Source organism: Arachis hypogaea, chromosome 11, assembly GCF_003086295.3.
Source record: "Arachis hypogaea cultivar Tifrunner chromosome 11, arahy.Tifrunner.gnm2.J5K5, whole genome shotgun sequence".
NCBI lineage: Eukaryota > Viridiplantae > Streptophyta > Magnoliopsida > Fabales > Fabaceae > Arachis > Arachis hypogaea.
Genome location: NC_092046.1, coordinates 59,887,021 through 59,897,409, shown reverse-complemented (window position 1 = coordinate 59,897,409; position 10,389 = coordinate 59,887,021). Strand labels below are relative to the sequence as shown.

The window sequence follows — 10,389 nt, the reverse complement described above, 5'->3', positions numbered from 1 at the left end:
AAGCTTAGAGTGGATGTTCAAACCTTCAGACAGAAAGAAGGTGAATCCCTCTATGAAGCTTGAGAGAGATACAAGGAACTGACCAAAAAGTGTCCTTCTGACATGCTTTCAGAATGGACCATCCTGGATATATTCTATGATGGTCTGTCTGAATTAGCTAAGATGTCATTGGATACTTCTGCAGGTGGATCCATTCACCTAAAGAAAACACCTGCAGAAGCTCAAGAACTCATTGACATGGTTGCTAATAACCAGTTTATGTACACTTCTGAGAGGAATCCTGTGAGTAATGGGATGCCTCAGAAGAAGGGAGTTCTTGAAATTGATACTCTGAATGCCATATTGGCCCAGAATAAAATATTGACTCAGCTAGTCAATATGATTTCTCAGAGTCTGAATGGAATGCAAGCTGTATCCAACAGTACTCAAGAGGCATGCATCTTCTGAAGAAGAAGCTTATGATCCTGAAAACCCTGCAATAGCAGAGGTGAATTACATAGGTGAACCATATGGAAACACCTATAATCCCTCATGGAGAAATCATCCAAATCTCTCATGGAAGGATCAACAAAAGCCTCAACAAGGCTTTAATAATGGTAGAAGAAACATGTTTAGCAATAGCAAGCCTTTTCCATCATCCACTCAGCAACAGATAGAGAACTCTGAACAAAATACCTCTAATTTAGCAAACTTAGTCTCTGATCTATCTAAGGCCACTCTGAGTTTCATGAATGAAACAAGGTCCTCCATTAGAAATTTGGAGGCACAAGTGGGCCAGCTGAGTAAGAAGATCACTGAAACCCTCCTAGTGCTCTCCCAAGCAATACAGAAGAAAATCTAAAAGGAGAGTGCAAGGCCATTGATCTAACCATCATGGCCGAATCCAAGGAGGAAGGGGAGGACGTGAATCCCAAGGAGGAAGACCTCCTGGGACGTCCAATGATCAATAAGGAGTTTCCCTCTGAGGAACCAAAGGAATCTAAGACTCATCTAGAGACCATAGAGATTCCATTGAACCTCCTTATGCCATTCATGAGCTCTGATGAGTATTCCTCTTCTGAAGAGAATGAAGATGTTACTGAAGAGCAAGTTGCCAAGTTCCTTGGTGCAATCATGAAGCTGAATGCCAATTTATTTGGTAATGAAACTTGGGGAGATGAACCTCCCTGTTCACCAATGAACTAAATGCATTGGATCAACTGAGATTGCCTCAGAAGAAACAGGATCCTGGAAAGTTCCTAATACCTTGTACCATATGCACCATAACCTTTGAGAAGGCTCTATGTGACCTTGGGTCAGTAATAAACCTCATGCCACTCTCTGTAATGGAGAAACTGGGAATCTTTGAGGTGCAAGCTGCCAGAATCTCATTAGAGATGGCAGACAACTCAAGAAAAGAGGCTTATGGACAAGTAGAGGACGTGTTAGTAAAGGTTGAAGGCCTTTACATCCCTGCTGATTTCATAATCCTAGATACTGGGAAGGATGAGGATGAATCCATCATTCTTGGAAGACCCTTCCTAGCCACAGCAAGAGCTGTGATTAATGTAGACAGAGGTGAACTAGTCCTTCAATTGAATGAGGACTCCCTTGTGTTTAAAACTCAAGGTCATCCTTCTGTAAACATGGAAAAGAGGCACTGTAAGCTTCTCTCAGTATAGAGTCAACTAAAGCCCCCACAGTCAAACTCTAAGTTTGGTGTTGGGAGTCTATAAAATTGACCTGATCACCTGTGTGGCTCCATGAGAGCCCACTGTCAAGCTATTGACATTAAAGAAGCGCTTGTTGGGAGGCAACCCAATTTTTATTTATCTAATTTTATTTTTATTTTATTGTTCTTTCATGTTTATTAGGTTCATGATCATGTGGAGTCACAAAATAAATAGAAAAATCAAAAACAGAATCAAAAACAGCAGAAGAAAAATCACACCCTGGAGGAAGGACTTACTGGCATTTAAACGCCAGTAAGGAGCATCTGGCTGGCGTTCAACGCCAGAACAGAGCATGGATCTGGCGTTGAACGCCAGAAACAAGCAGCATCCTGGCGTTCAGACGCCAGAAATGCACACTGAGGAAAGCTGGCGCTGAACACCAGAAACAAGCATAGAACTGGCGTTCAACGCCAGAAACATGCTACATCTGGGCGTTGAACGCCCAGAACAAGCATCAATTCGGCGTTTAAATGCCAGAATTGCATGCAAAGGCATTTTACATGCCTAATTGGTGCAGGGATGCAAATCCTTGACACCTCAGGATCTGTGGACCCCACAGGATCATCTCAGCATCTGTGGACCCCACGGGATCCCCAGCTACCTCCACTCATACTCTCCCCTCTTCTCATTCATCCTCTCTTCCCAATAAACACCTTTCCCCAAAATCCTTCACCAATCACCTCAATCTCTCTCTTCCCTATTACCCATTCACCACTCACATCCATCCACTCTTCCCCATAAACCTACCTCATAAACCCCACCTACTTTCAAAATTTAAAATCACTTTCCCACCCAAACCCACCCTAAATGGCCGAACCTAACCCCTCTCCCTACACTATATAAACCCCTCCATTCTTCTTCATTTTCACACAACACAACCCTCTCTTCCTCTTCTTGGCCAAAACACAAACCTCTCTCCCTCTCCTCCATTTCTTCTTCTCCTTCATCTCTTCTTTCTTCTATTGCTCGAGGGCGAGCAATATTCTAAGTTTGGTGTGGTAAAAGCATAGCTTTTTTGTTTTTTCATTACTATTGATGGCACCTAAGACTGGAGAATCCTCTAGAAAAGGGAAAGAGAAGACAAAAGCTTCCACCTCCAAGTCATGGGAGATGGAAAGATTCATCTCCAAAGCCCATCAAGACCACTTCTATGATGTTGTGTCCAAGAAGAAGGTGATCCCCGAGGTCCCTTTCAAACTCAAGAAAAATGAGTATCCGGAGATCCAACATGAGATCCATAGAAGAGGTTGGGAAGTTCTAACAAACCCCATCCAACAAGTCGGAATTCTAATGGTTCAAGAGTTCTATGCTAATGCATAGATCACTAGGAACCATGATCAAAGTAAGAACCCAAACCCAAAGAATTATCTCACCATGGTTCAGGGGAAATACTTAGACTTTAGTTCAGAAAATGTGATGTTGGCGTTCAACTTGCCAATGATGGAAGAAAATGCACGCCCCTACACAAGGAGAGTCAACTTTGATCAAAGGTTGGACCAAGTCCTCATGGACATATGTGTGGAAGGAGCTCAATGGAAGATTGACTCAAAAGGCAAACCGGTTCAACTGAGAAGACTGGACCTTAAGCCTGTAGCTAGAGGATGGTTGGAGTTCATTCAACGCTCAATCATTCCCACTAGCAACCGGTCTGAAGTTACTATAGACCGGGCCATCATGATCCATAGCATCATGATTGGAGAAGAGGTGGAGGTTCATGAGATTATACCTCAAGAACTCTACAAGGTGGCTGACAAGTCCTCCACTATGGTAAGGTTAGCTTTTCCTCACCTCATTTGCCATCTATGCAACTCGGCTGGGATTGACATAGAGAGAGATATCCTCATTGATGAGGACAAGCCCATCACTAAGAAAAGGATGGAGCAAACAAGAGAGCCTATTTATGGATCTCAAGAGATGCATGAAGAAGCTCATCACCAAGAAATCCCTGAGTTGCCTCAAGGGATGCACTTTCCTCCACAGAATTTTTGGGAGCAAATCAACACCTCCCTAGGAGAATTAAGCTCCAACATGGGACAATTAAGGGTGGAACATCAAGAGCACTCCATCATCCTTCATGAAATTAGAGAAGATCAAAGAGCAATGAGGGAGGAGCAACAAAGACAAGGAAGAGACATAGAAGAGCTCAAGAACATCATTGGTTCCTCAAGAAGGAAACGCCACCATCACTAAGGTGGACTCATTCCTTGTTCTCAAATTTTTTGTTTTTCATTTTCTTTATGTTAAGTGCTTATCTGTGTTAGTGTCTTATTACATGATCGTTAGTATTTAGTAACTTTGTCTTAAAGTTATGAATGTCCTATGAATCCATCACCTCTCTTAAATGAAAAATATTTTTAATTCAAAAGAACAAGAAGTACATGAGTTTCGAATTTATCCTTGAACTTAGTTTAATTATATTGATGTGGTGACAATACTTTTTGTTTTCTGAATGAATGCTTGAACAGTGTATATGTCTTTTGAAGTTGTTGTTTATGAATGTTAAATATGTTGGCTCTTGAAAGAATGATGACAAAGAGACATGTTATTTGATAATCTGAAAAATCATAAAAATGATTCTTGAAGCAAGAAAAAGCAGTGAATACAAAGCTTGCAGAAAAAAAATGGCAAAAAAAAAAAATAGAAAAAGAAAAAGTAAGCAGAAAAAGCCAAAAGCTCTTAAAACCAAAAGGCAAGAGCAAAAAGCCAATAACCCTTAAAACCAAAAGGCAAGGGTAAATAAAAAGGATCTCAAGGCTTTGAGCATCAGTGGATAGGAGGGCCTAAAGGAATAAAATCCTGGCCTAAGCGGCTAAACCAAGCTGTCCCTAACGATGTGCTTGTGGCGTGAAGGTGTCAAGTGAAAACTTGAGACTGAGCGGTTAAAGTCAAGGTCCAAAGCAAAAAAAAAGAGTGTGCTTAAGAACCCTGGACAACTCTAATTGGGGACTTTAGCAAAGCTGAGTCACAATCTGAAAAGGTTCACCCAGTTATGTGTCTGTGGCATTTATGTATCCGGTGGTAATACTGGAAAACAAAATGCTTAGGGCCACGGCCAAGACTCATAAAGTAGCTGTGTTCAAGAATCAACATACTGAACTAGGAGAATCAATAACACTATCTGAACTCTAAGTTCCTATAGATGCCAATCATTCTGAACCTCAATGGATAAAGTGAGATGCCAAAACTATTCAAGAGGCAAAAAGCTACAAGTCCCGCTCATCTAATTGGGGCAATGTTTCATTGATAGTTTGGAATTTATAGTATATTCTCTTCTTTTTATCTTATTTGATTTTCAGTTGCTTGGGGACAAGCAACAATTTAAGTTTGGTGTTGTGTTGAGCGAATAATTTATACGCTTTTTGGCATTGTTTTTAGTATGTTTTTAGTAGGATCTAGTTACTTTTAGGGATGTTTTGTTTTTGTTTTTATGTTAAATTCATATTTCTGGACTTTACTATGAGTTTGTGTATTTTTCTGTGATTTTAGGTATTTTCTGGCTGAAATTGAGGGACTTGAGCAAAATCAGATTCAGAGGTTGAAGAAGGACTGCTGATGCTGTTGGATTCTGATCTCCCTGCACTCAAAGTGGATTTTCTGGAGCTACAGAACTTCAAATGGTGCGATTCTAATTGCTCTGGAAAGTAGACATCCAGGGCTTTCCAGCAATATATAATAGTTCATACTTTGGCCGAGTTTAGATGACGCAAAAGGGCGTTGAACGCCAGTTCTACGCTGTAGTCTGGAGTTAAACGCCAGAAACAAATCACGAACCAGAGTTGAACGCCAAAAACACGTTACAACTTGGCGTTCAACTCCAAAAGAAGCCTCTGCATGTGTAAACTTCAAGCTCAGCCCAAGCACACACCAAGTGGGCCCCAGAAGTGGATTTATGCATCAATTACTTACTTCTGTAAGCCCTAGTAGCTAGTTTAGTATAAATAGGACTTTTTACTATTGTATTAGTTTCATCTTATGATTTTTAGTTCAACTTTGGATCATATTGATCACGTTTGGGGGCTGGCCATTCGGCCATGCCTGGACCTTCATCACTTATGTATTTTCAACGGTAGAGTTTCTGCACTCAATAGATTAAGGTGTGGAGCTCTGCTGTTCCTCATGATTTAATGTAAAGTACTACTGTTTTATATTCAATTCAACTTATTCCGCTTCTAAGATATTCATTTGCACCCAAGAACATGATGAATGTGATGATTATGTGACGCTCATCATCATTCTCACTTATGAACGCGTGCCTGACAAACACTTCCGTTCTACATGCAAACAAGCTAGAATGAGTATCTCTTAGATATCTAATACAGAGGACCGAGTCCGAGATATTAGAATCTTCGTGGTATAAGTTAGAACCCATGGATGGCCATTCCTGAGATCCGGAAAGTCTAAACCTTGTCTGTGGTATTCCGAGTAGGATCTGGGAAGGGATGGCTGTGACGAACTTCAAACTCGCGAGTGCTGGACGTAGTGACAGACGCAAAAGGAGGGTGAATCCTATTCCAGTATGATCGAGAACCTCCAGATGATTAGCGGTGCCGTGACAGAGCATTTAGACCTTTTTCACAGAGAGGATGTGATGTAGCCATTGACAACGGTGATGCCCTATATAAAGCTTGCCATTGAAAGAAGTAGGAAGGATTGGATGAAGACAGCAGGAAAGCAGAGGTCCAGAGGAACGAAAGCATCTCTATACGCTTATCTGAAATTCTCACCAATGAATTACATAAGTGTTTCTATCTTTATTTTCTGTTTATTTATTATTATTATTTGAAAACTCCATAACCATTTGATATCCGCCTGACTGAGATTTACAAGATGACCATAGCTTGCTTCACACCAACAATCTCCGTGGGATCGACCCTTACTCACATAAGGTTTTATTACTTTGACGACCCAGTGCACTTGCTGGTTAGTTGTATCGAAGTTGTGACAAATTATGAATTAAGATTAGAGCACCAAGTTTTTGGAGCCATTACCAGGGATCACAATTTCGTGCACCACTCCATTAGAAATTTGGAGGCACAGGTGGGCCAGCTGAGTAAGAAGATTACTGAAACTCCTCCCAGTACTCTCCCAAGCAATACAGAAGAAAACCCCAAGAGAGAGTGCAAGGCCATAACCATGACCAACATGGCCGAACCTGGAGAGAGTGAGGAGGGCGTGAGTCCTAGTGAGAAAAGCCTCCTGGGACGTCCTCTAGACAGAATGGAGTTTCTCTTTGAGGAACCAAAGGAATCTGAGGCTCATACTGAGACCATAGAGATCCCACTGAACTTCCTTCTGCCATTCATGAGCTCTGATGAATATTCTTCCTCTGAAGAGGATGAAGACATCACTGAAGAGAAAGTTCCTAAATATATAGGAGCAATCATGAAGCTGAATGCCAAGTTATTTGGTACTGAGACTTGGGAGGATGAACCCCCCTATATCACCAATGAACTAAGTGCATCACTGAGGCAGACATTACCTCAGAAGAAACTGGATCCCGAAAAATTCTTCATTCCTTATACCATAGGCACCATGACCTTTGAAAAGGCTCTATGTGACCTAGGGTCAGGGATAAACCTCATGCCACTCTCTGTAATGGAGAAACTGGGAATCTTTGAGGTACAAGCTGCAAGAATCTCACTAGAGATGGCAGACAAATCAATGAAACAGGCTTATGGACTAGTAGAGGACGTGCTAGTAAAGGTTGAAGGCCTTTACATCCCTGCTGATTTCATAATCCTAGACACTGGGAAGGATGATGATGAATCCATCATCCTTGGCAGACCCTTCCTAGCCACAGCAAAAGCTGTGATTGATGTTGATAGAGGAGAGTTGGTCCTTCAGTTGAATGAGGACTACCTTGTATTTAAGACTCAAGGTCCTCCTTCTGTAACCATGGAGAGGAAGCATGAAAAGCTTCTCTCAATACAGAGTGATGCGAGCGGAAATTGGCGAGTTAAGAATGATTATAAAATATGCGTTGCAAGTATAGTTCTCAACCAACTAAAAATCCGCTTATCAATTTAGAAGGGTGTCACAGAAATTAAAATCAAAATACTGGGAGTATGAATCCCAGGTCGTCTCCCAACGAGTTGCAGAAAAGTGTGCTATTTTATTAATCAGTTGTTTTCAAAAAGGTTTGAGTTGAATAGCAGAAAATTAAATTAGAGAATTTATATAAATTTAAATAAAAGCGTTGACTGGGAGTTGATTAGCTGGAAGCCCTATTCTTGTTGTAGTACTCTCAAGATTAATTGATAATTGGGGGTTATTCTGTTTAGCTGTCCCTTACTAAGTAAGGGGAAGTCAAACAAGTTGGAATGCTGTTCTATCCACAAGTTCCAATCCGCTCTTGGGAGGATTGGTGTTAATGACTAGAGAGAAATCCAACAATAAACCCAATTACAATCTTTCTCTTGAGCATCCCAACTCAAGGGTTTCTTTCAACCAACTCCCCATCAAGTTAGGGAACTACTCACTCATTGTAAATGAAGAATTCATAACATAAGAAAGGGAATTAAAGAAAGACATGATAAATAATGATCAAAGGATTAATTGAAAATAAAAAGTAATTCTTGTATTTAATAAATGCTAAAATAATCCAATAGTAAAATTAAGTAAATTAAGGAACATGGAAGAGTAAGAGACAAGTAAAGAGAACGAACTAGAATGTCGAAGTCTTGATGAGGCAATAACTCTTCTCAATATCCCAATGCAAAACAATGAACATAACAAATCCTAAAAACTATGAATGTGAAGAGAGAAAACCTAGAGGAGAGGAAAACTAGATCTAAAAACTAAAACTACACGGAATGAATGTTGTTGTTGGTTTCTGCATGTTCTCTGGCTCTAGTCTGCTTTTCTGGGCCGAAAACTGGGTCAAAATAAGGCCCGAAATCACCCCCAGCGATTCTGCAGATTATGCAGATCGCGCATGTCACGCGGTCGCGTCATCCATGCGGCCGCGTCATTCGGCTTTCTGCTTTGCCACGCGGTCGCGTCATCCATGCGGCCGCGTCACTCGTGCTATTCCATGCCGCGCGGTCACGTTATCCATGCGGCCGCGTCACTGCGATTTCTTTTTTTTCGCGCGGTCGCGTCATCCATGCGGCCGCGTCGCTTCTCGTTGGTCATCTCTTCAATTTCTTGTGTTCCTTCCATTTTTGCAAGCTTCCTTTCCAATCTCCAACTCATTCATGCCCTATAAAGCCTGAAACACTTAATACACAGATCACGACATCGAATGGAATAAAGGAGAAATAAAATACATAATTAAAAATCTCTAGGAAGCAAGTTTTCAATCATGCAATAACTTTAGGAAGGAATTATAAATGCATGCTTATTTAACGAATAAGTAGGTAAAGATCATGATAAAACCACATAAATAAACACAATATAAACCATAAAATAGTGGTTTATCAACCTCCCCACACTTAAACATTAGCATGTCCTCATGCAACCTATATATATGAATGCAACTATATGATTCTTGTCCACTTGATCTAAAGTAAATAAGCTCTTCAAAATAATTACAAATCAAATTCCACTAACCCAGTTCTTAAAAGGCAAGAGTAGATGTAAGACCCGGTTAATTAATGGCTACTTAACCCATAAATGAGAATTTATTCTAGAAAGCCAAAAATGTTATTTTTATGGCTTAATATGATAGAGGAGACTGTGACGAGAATTTCGGTACCAATTTTATAGAAAACAGACCAAGATTGGACCGAACGGGCCAAACCGGGCCAACCGGACCCAAAGTGGGCCCTTGGCCCAACTAAACTAAACCAAAACCCTAGTTTTCAGCACTCTCTCTACTCACAACACACTCAAACACGCTGAAATGGTGGAGAGGAAGGGAAGAACACTCTCTCAACTTCTTTCTCTCACTTGATCTTCAAACTACCATAACTTTTGATCTATAGCTCCGATTGCCGCACCGTTTGTGGCCACGCGTTCACCGCAGAGAGTTCTACAAAACTGATACAATCAATCTTGAGTTAAGCCACGTTTTGTCCTTCGAATTTCCAGCCTTGATTTCGAGTTTCATGAGCAAAAATGTTGAGATTTTGGGCTCTTTGATGTTATAGGACCCAACTCTCTTGGAGGAGAAGGTTAATCTTGTCTCCTTGGATCTTGGGTGTGGTAAGATTCTCAACCCTAGTGTAATTTGTTGTTCTATGATGTTTGGGTATTGAGACGTTGTGTATGAATATGATGATTGTGGCTTAGGTTGTGTATATGTGAATATTGGAGCTTGATTGGTGATTTTGGAAAGCTTGGGAGAGGGTTTTGTGTGATAAAATCTGTTCTTGGAGGTGTTGAGACCTTGAGAGCTTGTGGACAAGTGGTTTGGAAGTGCTCCGGTTGAGCTTGGGAAATCGGCTAAGGTATGGTTTCGGTTTCCCGTATCTAATATGTAATGTGGTAGGAAATACTTAGGCTAGAGGCCCTAAGATAGGCATTGAATTGTTGATGTTGTTGAATGGTTGAGACATATGATGTGATCATATATGTGATTATGAATATTGATGCCTTGATTGTGTGATATATGAGAAATGCATGTTGTGATATATGCGTGATGGATGATTGAGGTTGAATTGATGGGTGATACCATGTTGATGGTGAGTATGATGTTGATTATGTGTAATGATGGTTGATTGGAAATGGTATTATT

General features: G+C 40.7%; 1 non-coding gene across 1 annotated transcript; it reads right to left on the bottom strand.

Moving 5' to 3' along the window:
- LOC112726016 (small nucleolar RNA R71) lies at positions 1 to 108 on the bottom strand. The gene has a single exon (XR_003165089.1). It is a non-coding gene; the product is annotated as a small nucleolar RNA R71 (small nucleolar RNA).
- Between the last annotated feature and the right edge of the window lie 10,281 nt (positions 109 to 10,389).